Source organism: Bombyx mori, chromosome 7 (assembly GCF_030269925.1).
Source record: "Bombyx mori chromosome 7, ASM3026992v2".
NCBI lineage: Eukaryota > Metazoa > Arthropoda > Insecta > Lepidoptera > Bombycidae > Bombyx > Bombyx mori.
In genome coordinates this window covers 10790181-10811058 of record NC_085113.1, presented here as the reverse complement: position 1 = coordinate 10811058, position 20878 = coordinate 10790181, and the positions used below count along the sequence as shown (strand labels likewise).

General features: G+C 41.1%; 1 protein-coding gene across 1 annotated transcript in view; it reads left to right on the top strand.

Annotated features, from left to right (window-relative positions):
- The first annotated feature begins 2670 nt into the window (after nucleotides 1–2670).
- The window catches only part of LOC110386634 (F-box/LRR-repeat protein 7), an 80361-nt gene continuing 62153 nt past the window's right edge, over nucleotides 2671–20878 (top strand). Inside the window, exon 1 of the mRNA XM_038012085.2 lies at nucleotides 2671–2893. The gene's annotated coding sequence lies outside the window, so the exon portion shown is untranslated. The remainder of the gene's footprint in view (nucleotides 2894–20878) is intronic.

The following is a 20878-nucleotide window of genomic DNA, read 5'->3' as shown; positions in this document are numbered from 1 at the left end:
TTGAAAAACACCTCGAATTAAGGTAGAAGATTTTTTTATTTGATATGTAATTGAAAAAAACGAAATTATAAGCATTTTTGTGTGCACCATCGAATATTCTGGTAGGTTTACGATGCTAACTGCGGTGGTTTTCATTTAAAAAAATCATCACACTAAAACGGTTTTTTTTATTGCCCTTGTAGGTTGATGAGCATACGGCTCACCTGATGGTCAGCGGTTACCGTCGCCCATGGACTTCAGCAATGCCAGGGGCAGAGCCAAGCCGCTAAATCTAAGTGTCTGTATTCGTTGCGATGTTTATATAGACTGCAATGACCTTGTCTATCCGCATACGTTTTCCACCTAAATCTATTTCTAAGTAAACTCGTTCGCATTATAGGGACGCGGAGTCGCGTGCCCGAGCTAGTTCGATAATTAGACTTACAATATTACGTAATTGTTTTTATTGAAAACATCGGCTTAACAAATTACAGTTTCTGTGGGACAGGCGTTAGTCGAACGCTGTATAAATATTAAATAGGTGTACCGCTTCAAATGCGACGCTAGCGTTCTCAGAATCGTTTTAAGTTTGCATGTGGTGTATTTTGACACAGTGTGTAAAGACAAAAAGCGAATGTACGTATTGTGTTTTTTATTTTTTATTTTTTTATTACTACGTGATTGGACGAGCTCACAGCCCACCTGGTGTTAAGTGGTTACTGGAGCCCATAGACATTTACGACGTAAATGCGCCACCCACCTTGAGATATAAGTTCTAAGGTCTCAAGTATAGTTACAACGGCTGCCCCACCCTTCAAACCGAAACGCATTACTGCTTCACGGCAGAAATAGGCAGGGTGGTGATACCCACCCGCGCGGACTCACAAGAGGTCCTACCACCAGTAATTACGCAAATTATAATTTTGCGGGTTTCATTTTTATTACACGATGTTATTCCTTCACCGTGGAAGTCAATCGTGAACATTTGTTGAGTACGTATTTCATTAGAAAAATTGGTACCCGCCTGAGATTCGAACACCGGCGCATCGCTCAACACGAATGCATCGGACGTCTTATCCGTTAGGCCACGACGACGACTGTGTGCTTGCTCGAGCGGCTATTTGCAAATCCCACCCCTCCTGGCTGAGCCTTTGCTCCCCCAGCTGTCCTGGTGAAACTAGAAAGCTTGCGGGCCACTAGTATAGATAGATATAAGTTATCATTATACATGCGTGTTTGTCTGTGTTTCAGTGGAATATTTGAAATTGTTTGTGCCATGATTGTGGTTAGACTTGAAAACTGCAATCCTACGATACGTCACAAATAACAATATTAAGCAGTAAATGGGAGGTAAATTGTAAGGAGAAATTAGCAGAAAGGTTGTCTCTACGGCTCTACGGTTGAAAAGCGAAATGAATATTTCAATTGACATTTGAATAAAGCTCAGTAACAGTGAAAGAGAACGTGATATTTTGAATATTAAGTTAAAAAATATCTTCTTACTTGTTGTAGGGCGTCTTGTGAGTCCGCGTGGGTAGGTACCACCGCTCTGCCTATTTTTGCCGTGAAGCAGTAATGCGTTTCGGTTTGAAGGGTGGGGCAGCCGTTGTAACTATACTGAGATCTTAAAACTTATATCTCAAAGTGGGTGGCGCATTTACGTTGAAGATGTCCATGGGCTCCAGTAACCACTTAACACCAGGTGGGCTGTGAGCTCGTCCATCCATCTAAGCAATAAAAAAAAAATGCTATGAAATGCTAAAAATATATATGTATATATTTTTCTTTAAAATATAAAAGAATATTTTGATTTGTAGCAACGGAAAATAGGCGATCAACTTATGTGATGTCTAATTAACCTTCTATTCATAAAACTCGCAAATAGCTGTATCGCCAATCCGACTTTTCAGATGCGCTCTCCGTATTTAACAGCAGAACCGAATCGAAACCATTTTGAAATAAGCCGGGTTATAAGAAAACGATTGTAACTCTCTTCGACAGTATTACGTGGTACGACCACATCAAGTTTTGCAAATTTACAGTTGAACTTAAAAAATAAAGCCGTCTCTTTCTAATCCGTGGTTTTATTGGTGTTGAAAAGGGATAGGAGAGTTGAGCTTGCGTTTCACTAGCGGGACATCGACCAGCAGCTTTCAGAAAAACTTCGGTGCAGTGTACGAGCGTTGTAACTTGGAATTCATGTGAATGTAAATTATTAAATATTAACTTTTTTGATTTTATTAATTATCCGCCTACTTTAGGCGGGTATAAATAGGTATTAGGTAGGGTATAAATTCGAAGCTATAAAAATGGTGTAGTAAAATGTCAAGTTAATATATTTACAAAATATTATGGAAATAATTAAAAGTAGTCTTAAAAATTACATTTTTAAAGGATCAAAATTAAGAACTTCAGATTTGAACGCAAAAAATTAAAAATTTACCAGACTACCACCGGGATTATTATAGAATCCAGAGTCCCGATCGTTAACCTATTCAAAACATCATCCAGCTGTCGCATGTCGAAATTATCAAAAAAAATTTAAAGTTACAATGCTTCGCCACTGAGTTTATTTGCCCCGTGGACATCGACAAAAACCGTGCACGCTCGATATGTGTGCGTGACTGTACGCTCGCTCACTCACACATCGGCGGTCGCATACCTCAGGCGCGCGCGCAGCCAACCAACTCAGTTCTCAGCCTTCTATTGCGTAAAATTCAGGTCACAAAACGCTTGACGCAAGTTTGATTTATTAAAAAAAATCATTTGTGTTCTATAATGTGTGCGAGTGTTTAAGTGTTCATTGTGTATAGTGTGTTTTGATGTTGTGCGATCCCTCTGGAATGGCATCGCATTGAAAATGCCGAGAAATCTCTTTTATAAGTCAGTACGGAAAAAGGAGACCATTTTATAGGTAGGTTACATTTAATTTTGTCATTTGAATTTTTATCGTTGGTATTATGAGTGTATTTTGTGATCTGCTTAAACAGTAAATGATTCGGACATTAATAACTTCTCGTACAAAGTAATGGTGTTACCAGCCGCGTGCACGAAAATATCGAACAAATAAAAATCAAATCACTTAATCAACGCTGTTAAGTAAATGTTGATAATTTCAAAATTTTGTTAATGTTTTGTTTCTTTTAATGAAACGTTTTTATTTTTTATTTTTGGGAAATATATGATTTGCATCGGTCAAAACTGGTAATACAAAAGCTTCATGTTTAACAACTTCCACATACGTAGCGTATGTTTTTTTTTGAACGTGCTTCAAATATCGAAGATTATGTTAGATTACTGTTACATATAGAAGATTATCAACATATACACCCGAATAATTGTTCGAGAAAACATGTCTTTTACCCATTTAAGACATATAAAAAAAAACAATATTCGAAATTCAGTAGCTCTAAAGGAAAAAAATCGATTTCTATATTTATATGCAAAAACTAGGCAAGTCTTGTTTTTGTTTCAATCGGGAAAGAAAAAGAGAGAATGAGATTTATACTTACAGAATATCTTACGGAATACAGACTATTGATGTTGTTAATCGCATGGGTGACAGTTTTTGTTTAAGCTGGTCAATTTTATCATACTTTAAATTTAGACTAGAGGTCCCGCAGTAGTCGAAATTCGACTATAATTAATTGGAATTGTAAGCTTGTACACTATTATGATTGAATTTTATACTTCTATAATCACAAATTTCGCCAAGACCACACTATAAAAATATTAACAAAGACAAACAATATTTAATCTCAATTTGACAACAGACGTCAAGAACAAAAGTTTGACAATAAATAGTATGCATGCGTGTGTGCGTCAAATACATGGTATGTAGTGTGTGTAATGTTTTCTTTATTGATTTAATGTATCTTTTATGCATTATTTAAAAAAAATATTAGCATTGTGCACTTCTTCTCTATATTCTCTATAAGTGTGGAAAATTTCATACTCCTCCGTCCGCGCAATTTTCGTAAAAAGGGGTACAACGTTTTTGCTTCACGTATTAATATATAGATACATAAATGCATGTTGTTTATTTTAATAATCAACTGTCACGTAGATTCTTAGTTTTCTTAAAATACGCATACCTATCTACAAAACAAAAATAAGTTGATACGCCAAGAAAATTTGAGAAAATGCAAAATCATATTATCAAGTAGTGAAAGGTTATGTGGTTCAAGCGACATTTTTGTAAAATTATAGGAGAGCCGTATAAAGTTTAAAATTTAGAAAAAATACTTAAAATACTTAAAAATAATTAAGTATATTATATAATCTTTAAAACTTCTTCAAGTATTTGAATGGAGTAAACTTATTTGAAGTTCAATTAAAAATATCGAACTGTTGATGCTAATAACAAATAAAACTTTAACACGCGACATATTATATCCTTGTAATTAAGCGAAATGTCGCTTAAACAAAATAACGTTTCAGCCCTCGTTTTTTTTTATTGCCCTTGTAGGCAGTGGAGCATACGGCCCACCTGATGGTGAGTGGTTACCATCGCCCATGGACTTAGGCAATGCCATGGACAGAGTCAAGCTGCTGCCTACCGTTAAGTACTCTCCACAAGCCTCGTTTGAAGAAGGACATGTCATAGCGATATTGACTTAAACTAATATAAAATTCGTCAGTCAGAGTCCTTAATTTTGGATACCACAGAATCATTCATATAATTGCTTAGTTTTGTGAACGAGCTCACGACCCACCTGGTGTTAAGTGGTTACCGGAGCCAATAGACATCTACAACGTAAATGCCGCCATCCAAGTACGTATTTCATTAGACAAATTGGTACTTGGTATTGGCCAGCGGGATTAGAACACGGTGCATCTCTAGATATGAATGCACCCAGGGACGCCTTAAACTAGGATGGGGCCCTTGGGCACACAACTATTTGAGGCCCTTTTGGAAAGTAAAAAAGCGAATTATAATAACATTTTTTTACTGAGTATGACCATTTATTATAGGTAATCAAATACAGTATGATATAATATGTCATTAATGATATTAATGTTTTTTGGTTACGATTTCGATAACGGTTTCTTTCGGGATTTCTGTTGAGCAAAATCTTCTATTATAGGCACAGTATATGCCCTTGTAAGTACCTTCTGATTACTGATTTCTGAAAAAAGTGTAATGTGCCCGACAAAAATGTTTTGAGAATAAACGTGTGAGAGAAATTGTCGGTCTTTCGCGCCCCCCTGAGAATGGGGGCCCTGGGCACGGGCCCCGTGTGCCTTATCCTTTAGGCCACGACGACTTCGATTAATAGTTTTTATACGCAACAATGTTTACCTTAAACATTCTTGCGTGTAATTTTTTATTTTGTTTTTATTCCTAAGATAAGTTGACGATCTCACGGTCCATCTGGTGTCAAAGTGGTTATTAGAGTCATAGACTTCTTCTTCCTATTCGTACACAGAGTGGTCGCGGTCATGTATCAGTCGGATCCTGCGATACCGATGCTCTCGCGATGCGACGCCATGTGGCACGATGTTTCGCAGAGTGAGAGCAATGGTTTATAGTGAGTCACCGATTTTATGAGGTCGGTCCATCGTGTTGGATGGAGATCGTCCGCGAGATGTTTTGCCCTTGACTTTCCCATGCACCACCACCGCTCAATGGAGTCCTCATTACGACTGATGTGCCCGAAGAACTTGAGGATTCGTATTTGGACTGTTGACGATAGTCTCTCTTTGATGTTGAGCTCTTTCAGTATCGAACCGTTCGTACGATGCGCGGTCCACGGAATTTTGAGGAGACGTCCAAAGACTACAACAACGTTAATACCGCCGCCTGCCTTTAGACATTCATTATAAGTCTCAGTCTGGCTACAACGGTTATAAACACATGAGAATCGTTTATATATTGTAGATTTTTTTCTGCACTTCGAATGTCAAAGCCATATCCGACCTTATTAGATATTCGCACAATAGTCACAGCGCTAGAGAATAGTCAGTAACACTAAAGGTCAGTTTTCGTTGTACACACTTATTTATTTAAAATGAACGTTGAAATGTCCATTGGAATACATTACGCGACTTAAATGTCTATTCTGATTTAATTTTGCATTATAACAGTAAACTTTGTTATACGACTGAGGCAGCTCTACACAAGCTCTACTGGTAAATATTTGAACTTTAGAAAGCTTTTTAAAAGCTCTCGAGTAAATAACGTGTTTGACCGTTTATAGCGGTTGCGTAATTTTGGCTTTGCTATATTGGTTCTATTGTTCGTTGTCGTGATCAATAGTTGTAGATAGCTGTAGATCGTGGAATCGCGACCGGCCTGTTATTGTGTTGTTACAATACCGAAAGGAATTTTCGGCTTTCAATAAAAAAAAGCTTTTTTTTTTATGATTGAAAGATTTCTGGTGGCCCGGAGGCCTTTCCAGTTTCACCAGGACAGGTGGGCGAGAAAAGGCTCAGCCAGGAGGGGTGGGATTTGCTAACAGTTACCCAAGCGCCTCCGAAGGAGACCTAACAGCTCAAGAGCAGCTGCTTCGCGAATGAATCTACTACCGGATCGAAATCGCGACCCGCTGAGAAGATCCGGCGAGAAACTCAGCGGGCTGATGCATGGGTTAGGTTGCACGTCGACCTCTTTGTCGAGTTCGACGAGTACGGTTACCGGGGTCTCTAAGCCTGCTCCTAGTGTTAGAGCTGAAGGCGTCTAATGCAAAGGTTATTGGATCTGATGGATCCGTTAGTAGTCGCTAACGGATCCATCCTTTTTTTTTTTTTTTTTTTTTTTTTTTTTTTTTTTTTTTTTTTTTTTTTTTTTTTTTTTTTTTTTTTTGCTTAGATGAGTGGACGAGCTCACAGCCCACCTGGTGTTAAGTGGTTACTGGAGCCCATAGACATCTACAACGTAAATGCGCCACCCACCTTGAGATATAAGTTCTAAGGTCTCCATTATAGTTACAACGGCTGCCCCACCCTTCAAACCGAAACGCATTACTGCTTCACGGCAGAAATAGGCAGGGTGGTGGTACCTACCCGTGCGGACTCACAAGAGGTCCTACCACCAGTAATTACGCAAATTATAATTTTGCGGGTTTCATTTTTATTACACGATGTTATTCCTTCACCGTGGAAATCAATCGTGAACATTTGTTGAGTACGTATTTCATTAGAAAAATTGGTACCCGCCTGCGGGATTCGAACGCCGGTGCATCGCTCAACACGAATGCACCGGACGTCTTATCCGCTAGGCCACGACGACGTGTTTTTAAGAGGCAAATGAAGAAACATTTCTTGTCACTTTAGTTGCTTTAATACCTTTTATATTGTCCACTATTCCCCTCTTATACATCGTATTTCTCTCTGAAAAGGGTTTGCTGGAAGAAAACTCATGAATGAGTTAAGCTCGCCTTTGTACATAGTATTTAGACATTCTTTAAATCTTGTTTTATTGTATTTTCTTTTTGTATGCAATAAGTATAAATAAAATAAAATAAAAAAACGGCTCTAAAACTCTTAATGTAGTGATCTAGTTTTGGGTTTTACGACCTTCAGGACTTGAGCGAACGGTCTTTCACAAGACTCTCAATCGAACTACCGCTAAATAGTTCGTATTGTGGCTGCTTGAGAGGCCACTTATGGCTTACAATAACACTAACTTTTCGTGTCGGTCTAAAGGCAAATTAAGAATTCAGCAGAGAAATTTTACTGGTGGTAGGACCTTTTGTGAGTCCGCGAGGATAGGTACCACCACCCTGCCTATTTCTGCCGTGAAGCAGTAATGCGTTTCGGTTTCAAGGGTAGAGCAGCCGTTGTAATTATACTTGAAACCGTAGAACTTATATCTCAAGGGGTGGCGTATTTACGTCATAAATGTCTATGGGCTCCAGTAACCATTTAACACCAGGTGGGCTGTAAGCTCAGTGGGTGGACCCATCTACCCACCTAAGCAATAAAAAAAAAATTGGTACTAACACAACGTTCCCTGATTATTATATCAGCGTACTGCAATCGACAACTGGTTTCGTCTGCATGTGGAGGTGTTGCAATTCAGTCCCTAGTTTTACCGCGGAGCAGTTCCGCGTTCCGTTGAGACTCCGACCTCATGTCTTTGGTGGGTAGCAGCGTGCACGTTTGTAGACTCTTGCGACAACTAAGCCAGGTAGACGGGTCATCTCAAGCATCTCATCTCAAGGCTTGTGGAGAGTATTAAGCGGTAGGCAGCGGCTTGGCTCTGCCCCTAGTATTGCTGAAGTCCATGGGCGTCGGTAATCATTCACCATCAGGTGGGTCGTATGCTCGTCTGCCTACAAAGGCAATAAAAAAACAAAATACAAAACAGTCTCCACTAATTACCTTTACACAATAACCGCGTAATCAAATTTTCGTTTGGTCTTAATAACGCAGGCTTCATTACATCAAAGTTAATCAATCTTAATCATGACCACGCCGTTTGTTATTTTCTCACCCTGCCTATTTCTGCCGTAAAAAAAGATCGATGCTTTTGAAATGTGGGTGTGGCGGAGGATGCTGCTAATACCGTGGACTGCCATGCGAACAAACGAGTCCATTCTAAGGCAGCTAGACATCCGAAAAAGGCTCTCTTCCATCTGCCGGGAACGTGTTATGAGCTTCTTCGGACACATCATGCGGTCTCCCAGACATGAATTAGAGAAACTCATAATTACGGGTCGAATAGAAGGCAAGCGCGCCCTGGGCAGAACACCAGCCAGATGGTCAGATCTAACAAGAGAAGCACTCGGTGGTAGTCTGTACCATGCAGTCCATGCCACCCATGATCGAGCACATTGGAAGTACGTCGCATGTGGTCGCGATCCTCAGTAGTGAGGGAACGATATAGAAGAATTTCTGCCGTGAAACAGTAATGCGTTCCGTCTAATGGGCTTAGACCACTTCATGTTTCGACATATGACATGCCTTTCTTCAAATGAGGCTTGTGGAGAGTACTTAGCGGTAGGCAGCGGCTTAGCTCTACCTCTGGCATTGCTGACGTCCATGGGCGTCGGTAACTACTCACCATCAGATGGGCCGTATGCTCCTCTGCTAACAAGGGCAATAAAACAAACGTGGTTGGGGGGGGGTATTTACGTTCTAATGCCTATGATCTCTGATAACCATTTACCAACCTTTATGCGAATAAAAATAAGCCCAGGAGCTAGAAATCGCTTGTCCATAGATTTTTCGTTTCTTTGTTAATAATATGTCCCAGAAAGGCCAATATCTTCATTATATTTTGATATAGTGGGTAGTTGCACAATGAGATTGAGCAGCACGATATATTATGACAATTCTGGGACGTCTTAAATCTTTCAAAAGCAGGCAATGAATATGTTTATATCCAACTATGGAGGATAGAAGTAAGGAGTACTATCTCGGTATATTAAGAAATGTGTGCTGAAAAGGAGCCAGCTAAGATGGCACCATATTAGCAAGTGGGAAGATTTCAAAACAGCGCCATAAATTAGCAAATTTCACTACAACCCAGCACACTGCTTAAAACTGTTATGTTCATAACGTTTCCACTTCATAAACTTGCGCTATTTTGGTGAGTCTTTCAACCATAGCCTGTTGTTTACAGCTGGATACTTTTCCTCCTATATAAGGTGGTGCTCCTTACCTCTACCCTCCATAGATTCAAATCGAACGATGGTATCTTGACTCTGTCAAAACCACCCGAATTGAGACGAAATTTGACGGGCAGTTGATTCCCATATCCACTTCCCACACCCACACCTCAACGTATCCGGATGCGACAAATTTAATCAAACAGACTGTAGATGAATGAGGAATTTATAGCTTATGTTTGCTCTAAAGTATCCTAAGCACTGAACTCGAATCTGAACAAAGATGTTAAATTGCATCTGAACTGGCTGTGTTACAGTGCTTCTAACCCTTGTGTGCATTACCGATTGTGGCTTTACTTAATAACAGAAGATAAGAGAACAAGGCAGCTCATAATAAATTAATTAATTATTCACATCGTAAACGCATAAGTTTAATTCGACTGAATTAATCGTAATCTAGTTTTTAGTGGAGCTTAAAGCTTATTGCGCACGGCCACGGTGCTTCTTTACTTTAAATGGGTTCAGGTTTAAGTGCTTTGGAATGTATATTCGATTCAGGATCAAACTAGCAGACCCGCAAAGCTCTTTGTGCTAGTTTCTCACGCCCCTTATTTGTTAGTCTAAGAGACCAATGACTTTCAATATATTGTTACGTGATACTCGTATTTCTGCTGCGATGCATAGATTCCGGATTCGGGAAGGGTCCTTTACTGATTTGTTACATAGTCTTGTATATCATTCTCATCGACATTGGTTGTGTAATTTTAGTATTTTTAAAACTAAAAAAAAAAATAAAAAATGTGTGCAATTCACACGTGGTAGAAGTGAAACCTTTCAAAATTAAAATACAATTATCCTAAACGTCTTAAGTATATGTAAAATTTTGTCATTAGTAAATGATTGTAAGGTAGCGCCCTCTGTGAATTGATATTTTAATTTCACGTATAATCCTAAATTAAAATTCACTACAAGAGCTTTCATACACACGTTAGTATTAAAAAATCTCACAGATGGCGCTGTATTAAATAGAACGTATATTCCTGTCTCATTCTTTGCTGGCTTCATCCTACACATTTTTGTATTTGTGTCTCTTACCTGTCGTTTTTTCCGTTGCATCCGGTTTGAAATCACAACGATTCTAAATAAGTTTTCACTTCAAAAACACGTGTGACACTCGGGTAAAGCTATTGCATAGCATTTTTTATCAACGTATGCAATTATAATTACACAATAATAATTTAATGTTAAAACAATAATAAAATAAGACAACGCTATATTTATAAACATTAACAAAAGCAAATATTAACTGTGAAAGCTAGACCGCGCGAGAGAGAGATGGGCAGACTTTTCATGATGCGCAAGCAGTGCGACGTCAGGCCTCGCGCGTTTTCACAAACAATACACAAGCGCGACGTGTGAATGTGTTGAACGCGAGCTACATGGTACGCGGAGTGGGGGGTGTAAGGTTTTTTTCGTTACGGAATTTCTTGATTCGGTCGCCGCGATCAAAGCCGGTGATAAAAGCTATGCAATAGCTTAATTACTGCGTATGACGTCATTTATGGCTAATATTTTGTTTGCTCGTGTATAATTCATGCTTAGTTTGTTGTTATTTGTTACTAAAAAACAATAGGTATCTACGTATCAGGATCGCATTATGCAGTATGAATACATCGGGCACCTAATTAGGTAAAGGTCAAATTCAAAGGTCAATGTTATATAAAAAGTTTTAAATTCTATTTTAACAAAAAAATGCAAGTGTTTATAGTCTGTTAAAACTTCAACAAAAAGGCATTAAAATTAAATTTACAATCACATTAACAAGGTTGTAAGTACGTGTTAGTAAATTTTTAAATAAAGTTGTTTATACTAAAAATAAATCGAGTTTCCTGCAAAATAGAACGCGCGTATTACTAAATTTTGTACCGTACTTGTAATTGTACGGCTATATTAAGTTTCGACTGATCGAGTCCGGTTTTAAAATAGAGCGTATTGGAAATTCAATTAATTGCATCAGTGCAATAAAGTTAATTAAACTTAAAAGACAAAAGGCTTAACGGGCTTAATGTTGTGATTCGTCTGTGTCTCCCTTGCCAAGTTTGTACAGTGGTGGAAGCCTCAACATAGCCTAATTAAAACTGATTTATACTAATATTATAAAGAAGAAAGATTTGTTTGTTTGTTTGTATTGAATCTGAACCGATTTGAAAAATTCTTTAACTGTTTGGAAGCTACACTATACCCGAGTGACATAGGCCATAATCTTTTTTGAAAAAAATTAGGGATCCTTACTAAAGTAACTTTACTTTACTTTACTTTAGTAAAGATCCCTAATGTTTCTACGTTCTATTATGTTTATTGACCGAGATTAACATTTCATTTACTGTTTTTGTTGATACTTCGTGAATTTCAGACATAGTGCCTTGAAACTATAATAGAGGGTGCTAATAATTTTGGCAGCTTTTGTATTGGATATAGGGAACGAGTATTAAACCGTAATTCAGTCGATCTTATGCACCAAAGTGCGTGGTAGGATTCACCTCATGATGTCCATGGACTCCGAGAGCCGTTAGCAATAAAAAAGAGAATCAAAAGATCATGGATAGATTAACGAATTTCCGAATCGTTGAGACCATTAAAATTCTACAAACATTTTAAGAGTCCCCCGGATTTTCGAGAACGGCTGTTTCGGCTAAAAGTTAACCCTTTGATTAACATATTACACGGATCATAATGAATATGCTGAAATACTTTAGTCAAGGTTGTCACTGTTTAGATTTTTTTTCTAAATTTAATTAAACAGTTCAAGAATATGTACGGTTCGGTGGGTTTATTTTTACTAGAGAGACAGACTAGAGACAGAGAAAGAGAGAGAGCAGAATTTAGCACTGTTATACAAAATTGAGTTTACAATCCTATGTTTTAGGGTGAGTCATTTCAATCCAGAGTATACAGTAATCATTTAAAGTAAGGTAGACTGGGAGCTGGTTTGTTCAGCAACACGAATATACACAACGGGGTACTTTCAAAAATATTTCCTTAGGTTCTGTTTTTTCGAAAAATATTTTTCGGTTGATAAGCTGTGTTAAGATACACTTAAGACTTGATCGACTTCAGTCTGGAGTGTCACTAGAAGAAAAATAAATTCCCCTCTAACCAAAATTTCTAAATGATCGATTACTCTTAGAGTAGTATTTTTTTTTATTGCTCGAGCAGTTAGGCGACCATACAGCCCACCTGATGGTAAGTGGTTACCGTCGCTATTGGACGTCAGCAAAGCCAGGGGCAGAGCCAAGCCGCTGCCTACCTAACCTAGTAACTGATTAGTTCATGAATTTGTTCATTCATTCATTAACCTAGTACCTAGAAATTGATTAGTTGATGATTTACAGCCGTAAATACACCAATAGACTGGTACACAATTTATTCTCATTATTTTGTAGGTTTTTTAAATCTAATTAATGTGTAAAGGTACCGCCTATTGTACAAATCTATCTGCTTTTTTTGATTGTTTTTGAATGTAAATTGTGTTTTGGTGTGCAATAAAGTGTATTCTCTCTCTCTCTCTCTCTCTCTCTCTCTCTAAAGGCTAAGATGTCCTTCAGGTGAATGGCGCTACAGTAGTGATTATCACAGAACTTAAGATATTTGGCAGATGCCTTGAATCTTTCTAATAGATTTTACATGACCATACCATCGGTCTACCGAGTAATTCCACGCGATCAGTGGAAGATGTTCCGTGTTGCGTTTCCTTCAAACAAAGCGTTTTTAAATCGTTCCAAATTAGTGGCTATAATGCACCGAATGCATGTCACAAACTTTACTGGTGGTAGGACCTCTTGTGAGTCCGCGCGGGTAGGTACCACCGCCCTGCCTATTTTTGCCGTGAAGCAGTAATGCGTTTCGGTTTGAAGGGCGGGGCAGCCGCTGTAACTATACTGAGACCTTAGAACTTGTATCTCAAGGTGGGTGGCGCGTTTACCTTGTAGATGTCTATGAGCTCGATTAACCACTAAACACCAGGTGGGTTGTGAGCTCAGTGGGTAGACCCATCTAAGCAATAAAATAAAAAATAAACGTGTGGCACTCGGGAGCTGCTGCGGTAAAGCTATTGCATAGCATTTTTTATCAACTTATGCAATTATAATTAGACAACGATAATTTAATATTAAAACAATAATAAAACAAGACCACGCTATATTAAACATTAATAAAAGCAAAACCTTAACTGTCTCCTTCACACTCATAAGCTAGACCGCGTGAGAGAGAGATGGGCAGACTTTTCATGATGCGCAGGCAGGGTGACGTCACGCGCTTATTCACAAACACTACACAAGCGCAACGTGTGAGTGTATTGAGCGCGAGCTACATGGTAGGCGGAGTGAGGGGTGTAAGGTTTTTTTCGTTACGGAATTTCATGATTCGGTCGCCGCGCTCAAGGCCCGCGATAAAAGCTATGCAATAGCTTAAGAAATGCTGTTTATTAATGATGATAAATAAACTAATTATGTGATTCCATAACTTTTTTTTTTGTTACAATATTAAGACTTTATAACTCGTATCACCCCTGTGCTGTTGGCTGTATGGTTCGCGTGCCGGCCCTTAGTTCGCTCGCTATTATTTCGCAAATCATGACTCCAATATCAGTTTCGTGGGAACGGCGAGCAGTTTTTGATCTCCCAGTATTGATTAGATCATGATTTATCCAAGTCTTGTCGGCTATCATCTGATACGGTGGTTGCATCACGAATTCTTGTTGATGGAGTAGTTTTGATTTTATATATCAGAAAGTAACCTATCAGATTTATTATGGGGCATTTACTAATTAGTCTTTTGTATGGGAAACACCTTTGATATGCAGTGACAGGGCGTATTGTTTTTATTTTTTATTGAGCCCATAGACATTTATAACGTAAATGCCGCCACCCACCTTAAGATATGAGTTCTAAGGTCTCAATATAGTTCTAACGGCTGCCCCACCCTTCAAACCGAAACGCATTACTGCTTTACGGCAGAAACAGGCAGGGTGGTGGTACCTTTCCGTGCGGTCTCACAAGAGCTCCTACCGCCAGTAAAGTTGTGAAGCAGTAATGCGTTTCGGTTTGAAGGGTGTGGCAACCGTTGTACTGTGAGAACCGAAATAATGAACTCATGTCTCAAGATGGTTGGATAGTGGATGGTGGCGTTTACGTGGTTGGTGTCTATGGGTTCCGGTGACCACTTAACACCGGGTGAGCCCTGAGCTCGTCCACCCGTCTTAGCAATGTAATCTATTATTTTAGAGGTCAATAAATTGTCCTATTACTTAAGATTTGCTCAGCTTTACTACACTCTAAAGGGATGATTAATTAAAATTAATTAGTTGAAGCGTATACGCATTAAACATTGATGCGTACTTACTGTGCGCGTATTAGAACTTATTCGGTTTGATTTATCGTAAATTACGATTCAATAACCGATAAACGTAGTATAGAAAGAAGAAAGAAATCATTTATTCGCTAAGCATAGTGAAAATCAGTTATTACAGAAGTTAAAAACAGCGTGTATGCTTTGTTATTATTTGATATGCGAATTTATTGCAGTGCAAGATATTATGATATTATTTAATTTACCATTATAATATATTATAACTAGCGATCCGTCCTCGCTTCGTTTCGGAAACTGTAATTTATTATTGACTGGCTGACCCGGCAGACTTCGTAGTGTCTCAATCGATAAATAAAAGACCTTTTGTATAAAATAAACTTAAAACAAACACATCACATCAAAGGAAAAACAATATTGTTATTTTCATTTAATTCCGAGCATTTTCATATTTATCTACCTTTTAAACCTTCTCTGAGCTTCCACAAATAATTCAAGACCAAAATTAGCCAAATTGGTCCAGCCGTTCTCGAGTTTTTTTTTTTTTTTTTTTTTTTTTTTTTATTGCCTTTGTAGGCAGACGAGCATACGGCCCACCTGATGGTAAGTGGTCACCGTCGCTCATGGACGTCAGCAATGCCAGGGGCAGAGCCAAGCCGCTGCCTACCATAAAGAACTCTCCGCAAGCCTCGTTTGAAGAAGGACATGTCATAGCGCTCGGAAAACACCGTGGAGGGGAGTTCATTCCAAAGCCGGATGGTACGTGGCAAAAAAGATCTTTGGAAACGCACTGTCGATGAACGCAGCGGTTCCAGATAATATGGATGAACTCTGCTCCGATGGCGGGAGGTGCGATGATAAAAAGGAGATGAGGGAATCATCTCGAATAATTCCTCAGAGCATTCCCCATGGACCATGCGGTATAAAACACAGAGAGAACCGAAGTCCCTCCGTAGACCCAGAGCTTCCAAGCGATCCGCGAGCGCAGGACTATCGACCATCCGAACAGCCCGTTTCTGTATGGAGTCAAATGGAAGTAGCTGGTATTTGGGAGCCCCGGCCCAGAGGTGAGAGCAGTACTCCACGCGAGGTCGGACCTGCGCTTTATAAAGCGCAAGTCTCTGTCCAGGCGTGAAATACCGCTTCGCTCTGTTGAGAACTCCCAACATTTTAGAGGCCAATTTGTCCGAAACTGGACATCGCTCGAAATATCGACCCCCAGAATCCCGATACTCGCGGAAAGCTGCAAGGATACTCCTTGAAATTCCGGCGCCATGACAAAAGGGTCCTTCTTCGCAGTGAACGCGCAAACCTGTGTCTTCAATGGGTTGAACTGAACTGAATTCAGTTCACCCCACTTGGAGACCCGCCCCAGAGAGTTCTCCACTTCAGACACAAGTTTTAATCGCCTCTCGTGTATAACGCTTCGAGAGAGACTCTGATGGCCGATATATCGCGCATCCCCCGTGCTGTCATCCGCATAGCAATGCATGCCATCAATAGATAGCATGTCATTGATATGCAGTATGAAAAGCGTGGGGGAGAGCACCGAACCTTGTGGAACACCAGCGTTGATGGTCATGGTATCGGAGCAGCAGCCGTCGACGACAACTGCGATGCTCCGTCCATCCAAAAAGCTAGTGATCCACTTGCAGAGTCCCTCAGGGATCCCGTATGCTGGAAGCTTCGATAGAAGTGCCCTATGCCAGACCCTGTCAAAGGCCTTCGCGATGTCAAGGCTCACAGCGAGAGCCTCGCCCTTGCTTTCCAAGGCTTCAGCCCACCTGTGTGTAAGGTATACAAGAAGATCGCCAGCTGAGCGACCATGACGGAAACCGTACTGCCGGTCACTGATCAGCTGGCGATCCTCAAGATACTTAAGAAGTTGGATGTTTATGATTCGCTCCATCACCTTGGAAAGCAAGGAAGTTATCGCGATAGGTCTGTAATTCGAGGGGTCCGACCGGTCACCCTTCTTGGGGATAGGGTGGACATGAGCAATCTTCCATGAAGACGGAACCCTGTTGGTATTGTACGAGAGGCGATATAGACGCGTTAGCGCGGGTGTCAATTCAGGGGCGCATGTTTTTAGAACCACTGCGGGGATGCAATCTGGCCCACTCGACTTATGGACATCAAGAAGCCGAAGCTCCTGTCTGACCGCACGCTGTGTGATGCGAATCTCAGGCATGGAGCTGTCACACCGGGAGATGTTGGGCGGCGTGGCTCCCCCGTCATCCAAAGTCGAGTTTGAGGCAAAGAGCTTGACCAGAAGGTCAGCCTTCTCCTTCGCACTATGAGCCAGACTGTCATTGGACTTACGCAGTGGTGGAAGGCTTGACCTGCAGAAGTTACCTTCTGCAGCCTTAGCCAGCGACCAGAAAGCACGGCTCCCAGAGGGATAGCTATTCAGTCGCTCGCCAATTCTGGCAACGTGCTCCGACTTCGCCTTGGCAATAGCCCTCTTATAGGACCTAGAGGCGGCGTTAAATTTCCGCCTTTTCTCCGAGATATCAGGATCCCGGCATCTCCTAGCAACATTAAATGCCACGTATGCAGACCGCTTGAGGCGTGCAGCATCCCTACTGGCTTTATTATACCAGGGTTTGCTGCGACCCCCAACGGGCACCTCAGAAGAAGGAATGAATAATTCCATTCCCTGAAGCACCACGTCTTTAAGTCGGTCCGCACAGACGTCAGGATCATCGGAGGAAAAGCAGAGCCGCCCCCATGGGTAGGATGCGTAAAATTCACGCATTCCATCCCAGTCTGCTGACCTGTACCGCCAAACTCTTCGAAACCCGGTCGTCGTTCGACGACTAGGACGAGAGAGTGGTATGGCAGCACGGATAAGGCAGTGATCAGACGATCCAAGTGGAGCGTCGACCACCACACTGTATCCAGCTGGGTGAGTGGTCAGCAGAAGGTCCAACAAAGAAGGCTCGTGCCCCTCAATGTCTGGGACACGGGTGGGCTGTGTCACCAGTTGTGAGAGGCCGTAGGACAAGGCGAAATCGTAGGCAGCCCGACCCGGGAGGTCAGTGGTTCTGGACCCCAACCACTCCTGGTGATGAGCGTTAAAGTCACCAAGGACCACCACCTCCGCAGATGGGTACTGCTCAAGCACGCGGTCAGTCCCCTCTTGTACATGCTCAAACAGAGCTGACCCCGCATCACTGCTGTGAGACCTGTACAGGCAAGCGTAGACTCGGGTGCAGCCCCCATAGTCCACGCGTAGCCACAAGAGGGACAGGTCCCGTTGCTCGAGGCCCCGAAGCCGACGACAGCAGACATCCTCCCGGATAAACACGCACACCCCGGCTTTACGCAGGAAGGTGTGCTCCAATACGTAGCCGGGATATCCGAGGTACGACGTATCGTCGGGGGCAGATATCTGCGTCTCAGTCAGGAAAAAGAGGGCAGGCTGCGCCGTCTCAAGGTGGTGATGTACGGCGTCAAGGTTACTGTGTAGGCCCCTGACATTGCTGAAATCCACATTAAACGTGGAATGGGGATCCGCCGAAAAAACTCTTTTTCTTTTGTCGACTTTCATAATTTTAGTTGGAGAGTAAGGATTTGGAGAGGTAGGATGCTAGAGGTGAGATCAAGGCAATACCTGAATAAAGCGCAGGGCACAATGAACACTCGATCCGGGGTTGCGCGAGAAGCTGACGCAGGGCATGGAAGGGCCCCCAGTCGAGTTTTAGCGAGACTAACGAACAGCAATTCATTTTTATATACATACTCGTATATACCTATATATACATTTCTCCACTATTTAATGGATGTTATTATACACATAAAACCTTCAATCACTCATCTATTAAAAAAAAACGCATCAAAATCCGTTGGGAAGTTTTAAAGATTTAAGCATACGTAGGTATATAGGGACAGAGAAAGCGACTTTGTTTTATACTATGTAGTGATTTACCATGACCAGTAACGATGTGGAGGGATGAAGTGCGCAGAAAAGCGGGTAGCTGACGGAGAAGAGAGACCCAGGATCGGGTCGCGTGGCGTGCCTTAGGAGAGTGGATCAAAATAGGCTAAATTAATAGTAATGAACCAATAAAGCGTCTAAGTCGTTGTGTTTTTATATATGACGTCTGGTCGAAAGCAGTTAGATTTAGTGGTAGGCTCTGCTTGCAACTGCAACTGCAACGGCAACTGCTTGTGAACGCGATATAGTGATCTTTACAGTGGACAGGGAAGAGTTGCGTTTGAAATTAATAAAAAAGAGATTTCTAGATGGCCATATTCGATTGTTTTTTTTTATTGGTGTTAAGTGGTTACCGGAGGCCATAGACATCTACAACGTAAATGCGCTACCCACCTTGAGATATAAGTTCTAAGGTCTCAAGTATAGTTACTAAGTAGTAATACTAATACCTATAGTATAGTTAGATTGTGATGTCTATGCGTTCTAGTGACCACTCAATACAGATTAGCGCGTGAAATGATCGTCCACTTAGAGTAATAAATATATTAACGCTGAGAAGTATTTTGACCACCTTTTTATTTCTTACACATTTTTTTTATTGCATTGTTGGATGGACCAGCTCACAGCCCACCTTGTGCTATGAGTTCTAAAGTCTCCGTATGGTTACTACGGCTGTCCCAGCCTTCAAACGGAAACGCATTACTGCTTCACGGCAGAAATAGGCAAGGTGGTGGTACCTATCCGTGTGGACTCACAAGAGGTCCTACCACCATTCAAAAAATATGATGAATCCGTAAGGACGTTTAGTCCAGTCGGGGAGTAGACAGCTGACAAAGATAAGGCGATTATCATGACGCATATCCTTATCGAAGTACCGTTCCGACGCTGACTTCAAATGTTTCCGGATTGATTCAGGTCATCGTGTAGGTCGATGTTCTTAGTTCTTACCACCAGTAAAAAATATCGGGTAGCGATAGAGTACAGTGGCGAGTAGTATAACTGCTAATTTTTTTTATTGCCCTTGTAGGCAGACGAGCATACGGCCCACCTGATGGTGAGTGGTTACCGTCGCCCATGGACTTCAGCAATGCCAGGGGCAGAGCCAAGCCGCTGCCTACCGTATTATTTCAATGTGTACGATTTCGAATTGCTTGCAATTTCATTTTTCAATCATTTTTAGCGAACTCAAAGCTATGCAAAAATCGGTCTATGGGCATCGAGGGACTTCGACAAATAAATCAATATAAAACAATAAGGTCAACATAATTGCGTAATAACGGGTAGCTTTAAGAAACTTTATGAACTTAAGGGGTCTGCGTCATTCATTCTGCTAAGCTTCGCTACGGTGTACGTAATACATTTTTTTCTGTTCGGCAACGTAACAAGTCGGTATAACTTCGAAATTAAAATAACTTTCCACATAATACTTCCAGAAGTTTGGGAGTTTTACGAACGAAGACTAACTGACGAACGAAGACTGCTTCAGACTAATCCTAATCTTAACATTTCATTTGATTGTATAGTTGTAATGAAGTTTAGTTGATTTGAAACAATCTGCTGGTGGTAGTACCTCTTGTGAGTCCGCGCGGGTGGGTACCACCACCCTGCCTGTTTCTGCCGTGAACCAGTAATGCGTTTCGGTTTGAAGGGTGGGGCAGCCGTTGTAACTATACTTGAGACCTTAGAACTTATATCTCAAGATGGGTGGCGCATTTACGTTGTGGATGTCTATGGGCTCCATCATCATCATCATCATTTCAGCCTATCGCCGTCCACTGCTGAACATAGGCCTCTCCAATAGTTTTCCAGTGCGACCGGTCCATTGCCACCTGCATCCAACGAGACCCAGCGCTTTTTACTAGGTCGTCGGTCCATCTAGTAGGTGGCCGTCCCACACTGCGCTTGCCAGTACGTGGTCGCCACTCCAGGATCTTTCTGCCCCATCGACATAGCACGAAGAAAGGACTTTCTTCGTGCTATGTGGCCGGCCCATTGCCACTTCAGTTCACTAATTCTACGGGCTATGTCAGCAACCTTCGTT